The sequence below is a fragment of the Mustela putorius genome, unplaced genomic scaffold (genome assembly GCF_011764305.1).
Source record: "Mustela putorius furo isolate JIRA1106 unplaced genomic scaffold, ASM1176430v1.1 tig00000174_pilon_pilon_pilon, whole genome shotgun sequence".
In the NCBI taxonomy this organism is placed as follows: domain Eukaryota; kingdom Metazoa; phylum Chordata; class Mammalia; order Carnivora; family Mustelidae; genus Mustela; species Mustela putorius.
The window spans coordinates 29,086,621-29,103,080 of NW_025421304.1; positions in this window are offsets into that span (position 1 = coordinate 29,086,621).

A 16,460-nucleotide genomic window follows, 5' to 3' on the forward strand; every position below is an offset into this window, starting at 1 on the left:
TAAGATAGATATAGATAAGATACCTATAGATAAGTTAACTTCTTTATAGATAAGATAGATACAGAGATATTTGTTTTCTGTGAGTCAACACAGTATTATTTGACACATAAACATTGTATATTTGCATTGAACTGTTTTCCTCTAATATGAAAGCTCTCTTTGAACATATGTGTGTTTTGCTTTGAATTTTCCATTGTTTAATGTTAATATTAAAACTTTGATTTTCTTTTTATTTGTATCTCTTCAGATATCTTTGCTCATCTTTTTACTCATCCTTTTGTACTCATTTGTCTTAGGTGTATCTCTTGTAATAAATATATAGTTGACTTTAGTTTCCTAATCTGGTTTTCTCCTTTTTAGTCTTCTCACAGAGAAGTTTAAGGCATTTACAAATATTGTCATAAACAAAATATTAGCTTTACTATTTTCATTATGTTTTCTTTTTGACACTTGGGTGGTTTTTTCCCCATTCTTTTCTATCTTTGAACATATAGACGTTCTTTGTTAAGTTTCATAGAGTGTATGTTTTGTAATAAGTTCTGTTTTCATTAAAGTCTCTCAAAAACATTCTTTAGTCTATCAATCTCTCTCAAATTTAAGGGCAAACAGCATTTTTACACCTTCTATTTAAATGGAAAAATTTAGCATACTTCCCACCCAGTACATATGCTACTGCTCTCTCTTGGCCCTATATCTTGGCCTCTGTTAATATAATGTCAGGTTCTAGAAAATTTCTATTAATTTAAGAAATTACTATTCTTACAACATATGCACTGCTTTTTCATAAATAATATTTATGATACCTTTTTAGCTTTTAAAATAGACTTGATATAATTACTTTGTTATTTGTATTCTTAACTGGTTTTACTATTCCCAATTAGATTTTTATACTTTATCTTTCTTATTTTTGACCTCTTAATTTTTCTTAATCTCTCAGTGAGGTTGAGTATGGCTTTAGATAATTTTTCAAGAAGGATGTGTGAATTCATCCATTTGAGAGGATGTTTTTCCATTCTTTCTTTAGGTATACAATTCTTTTTTTTTTTTTTTTAAGATTTTATTTATTTATTTGACAGAGAGAGATCACAAGCAGGCAGAGAGGCAGGCAGAGAGAGAGAGAGAGAGAGGAGGAAGCAGGCTCCCTGCTGAGCAGAGAGCCTGATGCGGGACTTGATCCCAGGATCCTGAGATCATGACCTGAGCCGAAGGCAGCGGCTTAACCCACTGAGCCACCCAGGCGCCCTAGGTATACAATTCTTGAGTTGGAACGTTTTCCCTCAAAATTCTGTAGTTTTGTTAAACCAATTTTTGCATTAAAGGAGAAGCTGAGGAAGGGCTGGTTTGTTTGTTTGTTTCTTTATCACGGGTGTATGGGGTATGTGTGTTGTTGTTGTCTTTGTTTTCCCATGCCTGGATGTTTGTGAGACTTGATTCTTGTAACTCAAACATTTTGACAGGATGCATCTAGGTATGGGTTTGCCTTGATAATAATTATCTTTTTGATCGGTATTCACTGGACTTTTTCCACTTGATACATGTTTTCATCTATTATAGCTTGAATTATTGGTTTTGTCCCATTTATCCTGATCTTTTCAGAAACCCCAGTGATGTAGATGTTGAAACAGTAAGTTCTATGAAGGCAGGAACCATACCAGTTTTGTTCATTTCTGTATACCTGGATATGTTGATGTCCAGATCCTGGCACACTAGAGACACTAAATAAATGTGTATTTTCTAGTGGATGAGTGAATGAATAAATGATAAATCACTGTTCTGATCTTAACATGTACTCTTCCCTCTTCAGTAATTTTTTAAAAAAATTTTTTATTAACATATAATGCCTCTTCAGTAGTTTTCATCTTGTTTTTTCCTCTGCTTTTGTGAGGGTATTTAAGCGAAAGGGGCTTTCCAGGAAACCATAAAACTGAAGGTGGTACTTCAAGGTTAACTTCCTCCAGTTTACTTGGACACTGACTTTGCTTACCTTGTTCAGTTCCTCTACCTTCCCATTAGGATATGGTTTTATTAGAACTCTTTGGCTTAAGAACCAGCAGTTTCATAAGTTGGAATGTTCCTTCTTAACACATACCTCATGTAAATTTTTCCTGAGTGATGATTAAATCTAAGTATAAAGACAAGGTGGGGGCAGCTAGGACTGAGCTTAGATCTAAAGGCCTTGGGCAGAGAGTATTAACTGAGAGCTGACTACCTCTGGGTTAGCTGGTTTTTGCTGCATAGCCCGCCGCCCACCCCCACCCCATCTAGTGGCTTAAAAGAGCTATCATTTATTAGTTCAAGATTTTGTAGGCGGGTAATTTTGGATTCTGTTGGGCAGTTCTCATGTGAGTGCATTCAGCGAGTGGGTCAATTGAAGGTGATCCCTGTGCCTGTTTCTGGACTTGGAACCACATATCTGAAAGTTTCTAAAGCAGCATATGAGGGCAAACTCCAATGCTAAGCACTTTCCCAGACTCTGATGACATCACTTTGCTAAGGTTATATTGGCCAAAGGAAGTCACCTGACTGTTGTGGATTCAGGGGGTACAGAAATGAACTCTAGCTCTTATTTGGAGAAACTGGCGTTCCTTATTACTGCAGCATGGATCCAGGGAGTGGGCAAATTTGAGGCCTCTTTACAATTCCCTGTACTCTCACTAGGGACTCCAGAAACCAAAGGACTTAATGCTGAGACATATGGGCTCCTGACTATGTTGCTCTCTTGGCCAACTAAATTGGAACTTAATCTAAACCTACGGTTGGGTGTTTGGTCTCTTGCAGTTGATTTGTAGTCCTGAAATGTTACGCTATTTTTTCTTGTTTATCCTTCTTGTATTTACTGCCTTTAGCAGGAATTTACGTCTTGTCCGTGCATTTTTGGTTATACATACTCTCTTCTTATCTCACTCATCTTCCTTTTATTATTCTGTTTCTCTTTCGTATTTTATTTCTCTTGACAGTTTTCTGTACTTTTTACAGTGAGGTCTATTTTGCTCTCTCTTGTAGATCTGAAACAGTTGAATTTATTTTAAAAATAGTCATTATACATTTACTTTGTGCCAGGCACTGCTCTAAATACTAGAAACACATGAGTAAACAAGACTTGGCCCCTGACCTCAAGAATTCACAGTTGGGTAAGACCTCTGATGTCCTCAAGTATCATATTTTCAGAGGCAATGATCTTCCTTTGAGTTAATGGACCGTTGTTGTTCCTTCTTCTGCAGTAGCCTCTCACAGATGCTTTGTTGGGTGCTTGTCAACAGGCTTAGGGGTTTCTTCTTAGGGGTCTGTCTTGTTGTGTGATGGTCAGATTTCCTTCTTTGGTCTGTATCTGGAGGAAATATAAATGTGAGTACATTCTTGGTTAAGTCCCAGTTTTCGGGAAGCATCATCCAGAGATCTAAACTCTGAAAGTCTAGGTCTCTGTTCAAACACATAAAACACTCTCCTTTCCAACATGTACTTCTGTTCTTCCTTTTTCTGCCCCAGTTTCAGTACTTCAGTTTTGAGGATGAGGTTTCCCAGGGAGGTGCTATAGTACCCCACCTTCTTTGCCCCCAACCACTACACACACTTTTTTTTCTTTTTGTACTTAGTGTTTCTGAATGGATGTCAAGAGGGTTAGTGGATAGGTTTTTGTAGAAAAATATTCTGGCTCATCATAAAATAGATCTTGACTGGTATAGAGAGAGCTTCTAGTCTTGTTATCACCTAGCTCTGTCAATGGTGAGGCTCTCAGGAGTCTTTCACTTGTCCCTGGTGGAGGTGGGAAGGATCATTTGACAGGGGAAATAGATCTTTTCTGTCCTTTCTCTGCTTTGATTTTATTGGTAATATTTTATGCATACAAGTGAAATATGTTATATATGTATAAGTTGCAAAGCATAATAACGAAATGAATATCTACAAACTTAAGATCCAGCTTAAGAATGGTAACATTAGGGATACCTGGGTAGCTCAGTTGGTTAAACGTCTGCCTTCAGCTCAGAATATGGTCCCGGTCTCCCTGCTCAGCTCGGACTCTACGTCTACCTCGACCTCTGCTGCTCACCTGGCTTGTGCTTTCTCATGCTTATGTTCCCTCTCAAATAAATAAATAAAACCTTTCTTTAAAAAAGTTTATCACACTAAAGGTATACTGATGCTTCCTTTGTGACAAATTTTCACCCAATATTATGTTTCTGAGACCCATTTATATTGTTGAATGTGAATGTATTTTACTCATCTCTGCTGTTGTATAGTAGACCTTTGTGAGAATGCAGGATTTAAATTATAAATTAAAAGCAATGATTTTTGTCTAATAAACTGAATATTGCTTTGAATATATTGGTGTATTTCTCCTGGTTGTCATGTATAACACTTTCTTTTAGATATATAGATAACTTATTTTCATAAAAGCATATAATTATGAATGGATAAAAGTATAAATGATTATAAGGTCTTTCTTATGACCCTTCTAATGTCTGCAGGATCTTAGTATTGATGACATGCCCCTTCTCTGTTTATTGATTTTATCATTTTCTTTAAAAATAACAACTTTTAGCTTTGTTGATAATTTTCTGTGATTTTTTTTTCTGTTTTACCAATTTCTGCTCTTTATCACTTGATGCTAGTAGTGAAACCTCTTGAGGTTTGAAGAATACATAAAATTTGGCCAGTGTGAGAGTATAATCTGCATAATATTTGACAGAAAACGTTCTTCATAGTATTCAAGAGACTTTAGGAAAAACTGTTTTAATGTGTGCTGTTAAAGTAGTTAGTCCTATTGGATACCCTGTATTTCAGAAATGTTGATACAGAAGTCTTCAACACTTGGGATCATTTGATTTCATTTAAGCAGGGGTAATCATTTCTGAGTGATATTTCAGCTCTTTTATTATTTCCTTGGTTTACCACACTCACCCAATACCAAGGATGTTTTTCTAACTCTTTCTAATCTGTTGAAATTAGGGGTGTCTCATTAGAAATCATATGATGGGGGCATCCGGGTGTCTCAGTGTATTAAGCCTCTGCCTTCAGCTGAGGTCATGATCTCGGGGTCCTGGGATCGAGCCCCACATCGGGCTCTTTGCTCAGCAGGGAGCCTGCTTATCCCCCCTCTCTCTGCCTGCCTCTCTGCCTACTTGTGATCTCTCTGTCAAATAAATAAAAATGGAAAAAAAATTAAAAAACAAATCATATGATAGTGTTTTTCTAGTAGATTTTTTCTGCCACCCAAACAACTCTATCCTTAAACTACCATTGATTTTTATTTGCTTTGGTTACTCATATTTTCTACCATGCATTTTCCCCCCTCAATCTATCCCTTAGTCTTGGATAGTATCAATTTTCTTCACCTAGTGTTTCTGTCTTTGAAAAAAGGAGAAGGATGACAGTGTTAAATGGGCCATTTAACTGAAGAATGGCATGTCAGACATCCTTTTTCTATATATATAATGAGAGACATGTATATAGGTTAATGTATGTATTTATAGAGATGAATATTACAGCTATTTTATGATATTTAAGACTAAATGCCATAGTTGTATTTTTTTTAAGTAAGTCTAAACTTCCCTTAAAGGAAAGCTGAGCAAAGTAGTAATTTGGAACTAGTTGGCTTAACTTAAAAAGCTCCCCTGTGACATCGGAGTGTGTTTCATGCAATTGCTTTCTTAGACTTCCTCATTAAAATATTGACTACTCTTTTTCTTCAGTAAATGCTAATCCTGGCTCCCATGTACATGTATTTACATTTCACTGCAGGCAGCCTGCCAGGTTAGAAATAAAACCAATTTGTTAATATCACTATTTCCTTTTCAGCAAAGAAAATATGCATTAAATTAAAGACTTTCTAAAAATAATAAGAAACGGCTCCTGTTGATACTAACCGTTTATTTATCTCTCCGTTTTAGAATGTGACAGCTCATCTTTATGAGCCTGCATTTCTCTGCTCCTCTGAGCTCCATCCATCTCTGCCAAACTCTGGCTTCTGCAAGAAAGACCCTTGTCACGGGGCCCTGAAGGTTCCCCTGTCCCCTTCTCCCCCTACCTTTCCCGCTGTCTCTGCCAGACCTGTCTGAGAGTGCAAAATGCTATTTTTAAAAGAGTGTGAGCCAAGTATGGTTAATCCTGGCTGATAACATGCTGCTTTGCTGGAGCATTCTCTCCAGAAATCTTGGAAATCTTTGAACTGCAAGAGGGTCCCCATTTGATTTATGATTCATAAGTGGATCAGTGTTATTAAAATCCACAGGAGCCCTTTGTTCATTTAGTCGTTCTGAGGGCCACCCATCATGTACTTCCCTATGCTATTTTGCATGGGAGCACCTTCCTAGAGCCCATAGCTGTTTCTTAAATAATCCTGTGGTAAAAAGCAGCTAATTATGCAGCTGAACATCAAGGAGTTCTAGTAACTCTAGAATGTTTGTGCACATTGGGTTATCCAGACTTGCAAAGTCAAGTGAATTTTCAATAAAGCTAACAAGTCATTAACCTTATCAACCTACTTTGCTTGGCTGGATGCTACTCTTTACTTTGTTGAATATTTTATTTATAAAATGGTTTGATTGCTATTTACTATCATTCTTGTGACCCATGAGGAAAAGGAGTCTTTTGTAAAGCCACCGTCTAGTTGGTGCTGGGAGAAGTGAAATCTGGCATTGAAAAACTGTTGCATGTTTGTTAGTTTCTCTTGATTTTTCTGCTTATTTCATTATGTTTTCCCAGTTGCTTTCTTCTCTCATCAGTGTTGGCCTTTGCTGTAATAAGGTTTAGAAGAGTAAGGTCTTATTGATAATCTGTATGGTTCATTTCTACTTTGGGAAAATATTAAAGAAAGAAGAGATTTAGCCTAACTAATTGACTGACTACTTCCTTTCCAGTTTTGCCTTAACTGGCTTTAAGATTTGGGGTCCTCAGTTCTTTCCTGCAAAGATTCTGTATCAGTCATCAAACTTGGGATTCATTTCCGGTTGTGAGCTCTCTCACCTTTCACCCTTTTGTTCCATCTTACTCCCACTCAGTGTGAATGGAGTGGTTGGCTTCTCTCTTGCATCATTGTTTTTGTATTTTAGATTGGTAGAGCATTGTGTCTGTTTTCTAAAACCCTGTACAACCTTGAGCTGGATTCCTACCAGGAGCTTACTAGTCCTTTTCCTGTAGTCTTTGGTCCTGAAAGTGTTCAGCATTGAGATCCTTCTCAGGAAGACATATTTAGCAGTGCGGTGTTGTTCCGTGAGGAAAACCGCCTCATCCAGCTGGTAAGCAATTTATGCCCTGAAGCATGAAGATTTCATAGCCCTTGTAATTTTATCCTTCCTGGTGTCGCTGCAGGTGCTATTTTTATTCATATAAATATTTAATCTTCTATAAAACTTATTAAGCTGTTGGCCTCAATAATATTTTTTGGCAGCGAGTTCCCTAGGTTAAAGGGACACAGTCGAGTACAGCAGCTTAGCTCAAGATCACAGTTTTAAATAAAGGTATAAAAGGTGATATTCTGAGACTTTAAAAAAAGACTCCAGCAAGGCTGTTTGGGGTTCAGCTTTGACATTTCCCAATAACGCTGCTGCCGTCTCAGTAGCACTGAGTTGGCATTTGGGAGACCAGGCATTTGAGAGACTCAGTTGAAACTATAGTGAAAGAAGTAGTTAACATATGATTTTTTCTAGACCTAGTGAAAGAGGAAGAGCAGATTAAAAAAAAAGAAGGGGCAGTGTTTTTCATTTTCTTAGCCCTTCGGCTTTCACATAAGATTTTTACATGACATTTAGTCTATGGAATTATTTTTCTTTAATAGTCTTCCCTAACCTTCTCTAAGTAGTTGGCTTCTTTTGATGAATACCTCTTTTCTTGTTAAAGCAGATGAAATGTCCTGCGTCTTTTGTTTTGGTGGAGGACCACCCGGCAATGTGTGGTGGCATCTTCCTTTTAGATTATTATTTGGAGATTAAGTGGAGATTTCCCCTGTTGAATTCAGTCAAGGTAGATCCACACTGTAAATTTTAAACCTAAGTGGACTATCCAGAAGGATGTGTATAACTCTGGAATTGTATATTTCTTCATCATCTTGGATATTTATAGTGGCTGGTGCATTTGACCTTGAACATTATGCACACTTGTACCACAGAATAGTCTGGCATACATAGACCAATTCTGGTTTAGAGAGTTGTACAGCTGAGTTGATCTCTTTTGGCAGCCTTGGTATAAGAAGAGTATGATTCTCAAGGAGGAAAAAACTAACTATACATGCTTTTAATAGAATGCAAGCCATGAGATATATAATGGGAATTAAGAATTATGAGGAATTATAAGGGCTGGATGAATTCAGAGAAGAAATTGGTTATTCTTGCCCAGAATGCTTCAAGAGAAGCTGACATTTGAAGTGGGTCTTCAGGATTCTTGAGGTTTGGACAAGGGAAGCAGAAGTGAGGAGAGAAGAGGTAAGTGGTGGGGGGGTGCATGTGCAAAAATGGCAAAACTTCAGTGTAATAGGTTTTGTGACTCCTAAAATAGAATTTCACCTAAAGAATCATTAATGAAATTGAGTGTTGGCTCAGTCTGCCTTATAGGGTACTGAATTTAGTGCTAATCTTTCTTTTCCTGATCACTATCCATTTATTGATACAATTCTTTAAAATATTCTCATAGGGTACCTTCCTAAGTTAAATATGTAACCAAACTCTCACACATGCCGATGAAATGGAAAATGGGAGCACTCTTTGGAAAACAGGTTGGCAACATCTTAAAGGGTTAAATGTACATGTACCATATGACCCAGAAAACCTATTCCTAAGGATTTTCCCAAGAGAAATAAAAACTTATGGTCATGCAGAAACCTGCCAGTTAAGGCTTATAATGGTTTATTCATAATCTCTCAACCTTGGAAATTGTCCAGGTGTCCTTCAGCTGGTGCGTAGATAAACAGTGATCTAGCCATATGATGGAATACTATTCAGCAAGAAGAAGGAATGAACTCCTGATACTTGCAACAATATGGCTGAATCTCAAATGCCCTATGCTAAGTGAAAGAAGCCAGATTCACAAATCTCCATGCTGTTGCTTGCATTTACATTGCAAAGCTATAGGAATAGAGGATGCGTCAATGGTGGCCAAGGATTGGGCTGAGGGAGGAGTTGCCTAAAAGTACATTGGGATTTTGGAGGAGCGATGGAACTTTTCAGCATCCTGGGTGTGGTGGTGGTTACCTAACTCTGCATTTGACAAAACTCATAAAACCATACACTAAAAAGGGTGTATCTTCTTTCATGTAAATTATACTTCAATAAACCTCACTCTCAGAAAGAAATAGGCAGTAGTCTGATGTTCACAAATCTGACATCATGACCTCACATTGGTGCCTTGTGAGGGCACTATTGGTTGAATTCCATGCTCCTCCTACTACCATCTTCCCCATTTTAAGAAGCTTTGTTTATAAACTTCCATGCCCCTTGAAGGAATTTTTATTTAAAACTCCCTTAGAGGACTCCTGGGTGGCTCAGTGGGTTAAGCCTCTGCCTTCGGCTCAGGTCATGATCTCAGGGTCCTGGGATCGAGTCCTGCATCGGGCTATCTGCTTGGCAGGGAGCCTGCTCCCTGCCCTCCCCCCACCTGCCTCTCTGCCTACTTGTGATCCATCTCTGTCAAATAAATAAATTTTTAAAAAAACTTTTAAAACTCCCTTAGAATTTTCATGGAGATGCTCAAAGACCTAATGTATGTTAATAAGAGCTCTCTTTGAAACACAGATATGTAATTAAAGAGGTACTATTTTAGAAAGATTAACTATTTTCTGCAGAAATAGGTGGCTCTTTTGAGAGATGGGTATGACACGATGGAATCCCACTGCGTTACTGTATGAGTAACAGATCTATAGGCCTTCTAAGATGTGGAGATTTGAATCCTTTAAACCAATCTTCACCTCAACTTTTCCAGATATGAGTAAACTCCCAGGCTGCTTAAAGATTATTGAAGAAAGACCACAAAACTTGCTACATGCTACAAAAAAAAAATCTTTGTAATGAAAATTTCAATGATGTCAAAGCATCCACCTATTTATGTGTGGTTTAGAAAGTTGTTTGTGTCCCATTTGCTTTTTTTTCCCCCTTAAATATTTTATTTAAGAGACAGACAGAGACAGAGAACTAGCACAAACAGGGGGAGAGACAGAGGGAGAAGCAGACTCCCCAGTGAGTGCAGAGCCCAACACAGAGCTGGATCCCAGGACCCTAAGATCATGACCTGAGCCAAAGTCAGACACTCAACCAACTGAGCCACCCAGGTACCCCTGTCCCATTTGCTTTTAAAATGGATTTGAGGGATGCCTGGGTAGCTCAGTGGGTTGGGCCGCTGCCTTCGGCTCGGGTCGTGATCTCGGGGTCCTGGGATGGAGCCCCGTGTCGGACTCTCTGCTCGGCGGGGAGCCTGCTTCCTCCTCTCTCTCTCTGCCTGCCTCTCTGTCTGCTTGTGATCTCTCTCTGTCAAATAAATAAATAAAATCTTTTTTAAAAAAGTGGATTTGAAGTGGCTCATTTTAGTAAAACAGATAATCTAAAGCTTATCCACTTTGCTGGGTCTTATTGCCACTTCCATGCCCTTCATTTTGTTGGAACAGTCTCTTCATATCACCTTGGACAACTTCTTGCCCTCCTTCTGGGTCTCAGATTTTCTTCTGGAAGTGAGCGATTGCAGTGATGATCTGAGAAATCATCTCCTCAGTGGTTACCAAGTATCCATATGTCCCCTTTTGTTACATCCATCACACCATATATATTACTTATTAATTCATCTTCTACATTAGACCGTGTTTCTCTTATTAACTGTGATATCCTGAGCAGACAGGAGGTACTAGTGAAGAATTTGGTGAATAACTGGACAAACGTAGGACACCAGTCCTCCCTAAAGGCCCTAATTGTGCTGACTACCTCTGACTACATGTGTATACCATTCTCTATACATGTGTATACTATTCTTTAAATAAAGTAGAATACTGTTGGAAATAGTTGAATAAAGTATCATCTATGTGCAAAAAAAGTTATTGGTAAGGAGATGCCATTATTACTTTTGGTTTTGGTGGCTCTGAATGCTCTGTTATCATTTCATCTCTGCCACATGTTTAATATCTTTGCCTATTTCTTTTGGCTGGAGTAGAACTAGGTGGGGCAGCTCCTTCAAATGAGTGTTTTGTACGGTTGTGCCATGTCTCATCACAGTTTATGTATAAGTAGCGTTATGTAGTTGGTGCTTGGTCTCTTGACATGTGCATCATTGTGATGACTCCTTAGTGTGGCAAATCCCAGATGGCAAATTATGTGAGTTTTCAAATTTTGGCAGATCTGTGGCTTTTTGTCCCTAATGATTGACTGATTTTTTTTTTTTTAAACCAGTTACAATCATTGAATTGGGGACTTGCATTTTAGGAAGGAGATTTCTGAAAGGATATAAATATGTGGCCATTACATAGAACGTACATATTCCATATAGCTCTGTGCTGTATATAGAGCCTTTAACGTTAAAATTAAACTATCTTAGATTTTTGTGTTAGATGTTGATACAATTTTCAAAGCCCAGTCCCTCCATTTACTGTAGTTCTTTGTTCTTAATGGAAATTTAGGTCAGTACCAGACAGTGCCAGGGGCATTCCCAAGAATTTCCTCTAGGAAGTAAGGAGCCAGACGTGCAGGAGGAGGTTGGCAACACTTGGCAAAGTTACGTTCCCTCCTAGTGGCAGCTGTACCTGGTTCGGTCAGAAAACAGTGACTTACAGAAGGTTTTCTTTTTCTCTTGGGTTTTTTTTCTTCTTCTTCTTTTTCTTAAAACCACTTTCCCTTCAAAATTATTATATATCAAGTTCTCTCTCGGCCTTTTGGCTAAGATCAAGTGTGAAAGCAATGCATCTATTCAGAGAAAAATGAAAAGTCACTCCACATTTTCAAATGGCCATGTTCCCTGCAGTCCTACTAGGCTCTGAAGCTTTTTGAGTCTTTTGAGTCCAGATGATAAGGGCATAAGAGCATCAGGTTGAGGTGGGAGGTGGGGGCAGCAAGGAGAGGTTAATTTTCCCAATGAAAAAGAAACGTCTACTACATTCTGAAGCCGGTCCAGTGCTCTCTTAGAGAGTAGGTTCAGAGCAGTAGATGCCATTGATTTCACTTTGGTATCCATATTTTGCAGTTTTCCTCTGATTTTCTTGGCTCATGCTTTCCAGACTACATTCATTCTTTAGTTAACAAATATTAACTCACCTCCTTCTCTGTCTTTGACACTTTCTGGGTCTCTGGGATGCGTCTATCTTAAAAATGAGCCAAGTGCTTTCCCCTTGTTGTTTTCTGTTATCCTTAGCACCCTGGCAAGCCAGTAAGACTTTTTTTTTTTTTTTTTTAAATCATCCCCACTAGGAAATGGGAGAGTTTGTGGCTTTCCTCTGAGATCTCACATGGGGTTATTGGCAAGATCAGAACTAGAAACCAGTTCCCAGAAATGTGTTCCCAGCTACCCACACCATTCATTACCCCAGAGAAGACCCGCGGTTGGGAGTGGTGGTAGTCAAGTTACCCTTTGGATGGGTGCCTGTTATATTTGTCCTTGAATTGTGACCTTCCAAAGGACCACTGAACAGCTTGTCTTTGAGAATTGACCTGCCGTTTTCAAACAGCGTTGAGGAGAATCATGGATGGGAAGCAAAGTATTGAGTTTTAAATTTTCTTTTTCTGTATTTGGAAAGAGGAAAAATGTGTGATTCAAGGATAAGGTGTAAAGCAAAAACAGTTTTTTAAAAACTCTTTTTGCCTGTAGAGACACTACTTACTAATCGGAGTGAGGTTTTTTTCCCTCGCCTCCCCTCCACTCCCCGACTCTTACACTTCTTTTATTTTTTATTTTTATTTTATTATTTTTTTTTTGGAAGGGGAGGGATGACCCTGCTGAGTTTTGGAGTATGCCTATAGCAGCTTTTAGCAAATCACAATCCCAGCAGTAGGTTCAGCTTTGAAGAAAGATTTACAAATCTCTCACTGCTTTATAAATATCTGCATTTATATCTTAAAGAAGAAGAAGAAAAAGCCCCTCACGGTCGGTCTCAGCCTTCTCACCCTCTCCCCCCTCCCCACTTCCCCTTTTCTTGCTTTCCTCTTTCAGAAATTAAAGATTGTGATGTGTGCAGGAAATGAGGGTCTATAAAATTGTGATAAAATGTTCCTGCAAAATTGCCTTTGAATTTTCGCCGTGAATTGCAGGCAAAATGAAATTGTTCGCTTTCAGCATTGCTTTGTTTTTGACCCCTTTTTGTGAATTCTCAAAGGAAAGAAACATATTCCCATCTTTTATAGTAATCAAATTTATCTGGCATCTCTCAGCCTCTTGAATTACTTATGCTAGAGTTGGCCAGCCTCAGGAAGGCTGTGGCTGGTTTATTTATTTATTGTTCTAAAGTGAGGGTTTTTGACATGAAGTTCCCTACATCATCCTAGGGGAGTATAAGAGAAAAATCGAAAGTGCTTTGTGACATTGCATATGTGTCTTATGTATATATGTGCATACGTGTTGTATAAGAATCCATCTAATGAGAAATAACAGAGGACTTCCTGATCACAGGTCATGGCTGTTTAATATTTTCATGCAAGAAGGAAAAAGTTTCATGTTACTGAGATAAAATTATATGTAAAAAGCAAAAAAAAAAAAAAAATCTGCGGAAAGAATTTGCATTTGGACAAAAGCGCTAACAATAAGTGGTTGTAAACCTGTTTCAAAACTAGTTCATTTTGTCAAGTATTGTTCCTGTAACAGGTGATTATATCATCTCATAATTTGGGGGGTTTAATATGACTGTTTCTTATAAGAATGTGAGATCAGAGAGCAAACATTGACCATCACCCGAGGCCGCATTCTGTCAAGCCCAGCCTTGCCTGGATACCCTGGGTTCTCCTGTAACGTGATTCATTCTCTTCATTTTTATTTCGGGTGCCTTGTGTTTATGCTCAGAAAAACCTAGGCTACAGGTGTAAACCTACAGAAATCAGATTCAAGTTTCCAAACTAAATTTCTCTTATTTGAGATATGAAATAATATACAGCCATCAGGAAGAATACATAAATAGTACTTCTTTGTGTGACCTTAATCTCCACTGGGCTCAACACAAAAATCTACTAAGAGAAATTATTTTTTGAAACTATTACTAATGCCGCACATACCTGTTTTTTAAGCCTATGCTTAGAAACCCTGATGCATACAGCTACTGGACTTCTTCCATCTGTATACACTTCTAAATTATAACAGGTAAACTCTGTAAAGCTCTAAACAGTTACTTCATTTTTTCCTATTATTTTTTATAATATAAACAAACTGTGTTTATGCCAAAACCTCTTCTCTCCCTACTAATTTTTCAAAGCTATTAATTGTGTGTTTCTGTTTTATTACCTATACATTTCCTAAATAGAAACTCATGTAAAAACCAGACACCTTCCTTAAAGTGATTTTTCTTTAGGTTAGTAAAAGGCCCATGTAATTTTAGAAAATATAAAATAAAAACCCGTGGGGAATGGTGTGATGTGTGTAGTTTGGGTATCTCTCACATACTCTACTCCTTTGATAGTGTGGAATTCCAGAATTCTTGGAAGAGAGGATGACATGCAAATCACTCTCTGACAGAAAAGCATCTGTCTTTGTATCAGCGTCTTAGTTAGAACAAATCTCAGGATTAAGCAAAAAGTCAGCTGGTTCAGTGTAAGTGAAAAGGTTTGCATCGAATTAACTAGTAACATTAGATTGACTTCAGAAATACTGCTTTTAACAATCATTACCTGTGACTAAATTTCTCATAATTTTTGCAGTCAAAGGAACCAACCAACCCAACTGTCACAGTTTGGTTTTGGTGAAAAAGAGAAGAAAATTCAAGGAGATTTAAATGCAAAAGCCTAAGTTTTCATAGCATTTCCCGTGGGGCTACAGATTTCAAGAGGATGTAGCATTCTTTATGAGCCGTGTACAATAGATCAGCAACTCGCATTTCAATTGCTCCTTTTTTCCTTATATAAAAAAATCTTGACATTTATACAAGTACTGTAATCCACCAAAGAGTGGATTAGTATGATTCTTAATTGTGGCCGTTGAGCAAATAGAAGGATCAATATTTATTTGAAATAATTTTTTTAAAGCCGTTCTCTTCTGCCTCCTCAGAGAAGGCAGCACAAATACTTTTCTGGTTCGGACACAGTAATTTAAATGTGTCCAGTTTTGCAGTTGTGCCTACGAATCAATTTAGTGCGGGTTTGTTCACATCTAAAGGAAAGTTAAATGCTGACTTTGAAAGTAGAGAAACGTTCCATAGATATCCTTCGCTTTCAAAAAGCACGCATTTGTCTGTGATCCTTAAAAGCGCTTATTGAACTATTTTCTTTTCCTGTTTGCAAAATTCACAAAGGGCTGTTCTGTAAGCCCTCTTCATATTTTCCCCAGTTTGTCCTAAATTTTGCCTCAGGGGAATAAACAGCAACAGTATTCAATTTCCCATTCTGAATGTATATGCCAACACAGAGAGCTTTTATTACAAGGAAAGAAATCAAATCATTGTCACCTAAAGTGCTAATTATGTCTGATAAATGTACGGCATACACTTAATGCAAAGAGAGCTTAGGAAATGATACACCTTCCGTAATTACAGTGACCAACCTAGCTCCATCAATCTAAATTTTTTTTCAATCCACGTTCATTTGGGTGGCTTTATTTTTATTAAATGGCTTTCTTAAGCTTCAACAGACCCACTTGCTGCTAATAAGGAAGCTCGCATTAAGTATTTTGGAACTGCTACAACAAGAAGGCGTGTTACCTGATATATGTGGAGATGTGCGTACACAGAGAAACAGAAGCTGCCAGTAAATACAGTTACATTTTGTCCCATTGGGGCATGGAACTGCAAACTGAGGAAGAAATTTGCCATTCTTTGCTTGCTTAATGAATTTGTGTATCCAGTTCACCAAGGATACTACATTTCAGTTTCGGGAGAGCCTGAAATCCTTCCATAGACCAGACAACAGACCCTTTAGCCCCCTCCCTGGGGACATTAGTGACCTCGGGAGGAGGCACGCTGCCCCCAGAACCTCTGATGATCGCATTTAGGAATTACTTCTCCCCGCCTGTTTTTCCTCATGAAAGCAGGCCACTATTCTTCTCGGAGCCAAATTGTTTGTGGCCTTTAATCAAACCTGACACCCTTCTACAAATGAAATAAAAGTAGGTTTTAATTAGACTGAAGGATGCTGATTTCCTTTGAAGCTGCCTCAGAGCCCCGCACATTCATTCATCTCACATGCACATCCGTATGTGGCCTTAAAAGGTGTTGCTCTGAGTGTGTGTGAATTCATGGCCGTCCTCAGGGCCCGCTGGCTGAGTGGGATGCTCGATTTTTCATTTTGCCATATCACCATTCTCGGTTTTTGTCTGTTGATTTCAAATCCAGCCAAGGTGCATATGGTGGGAACCATGCATATTTG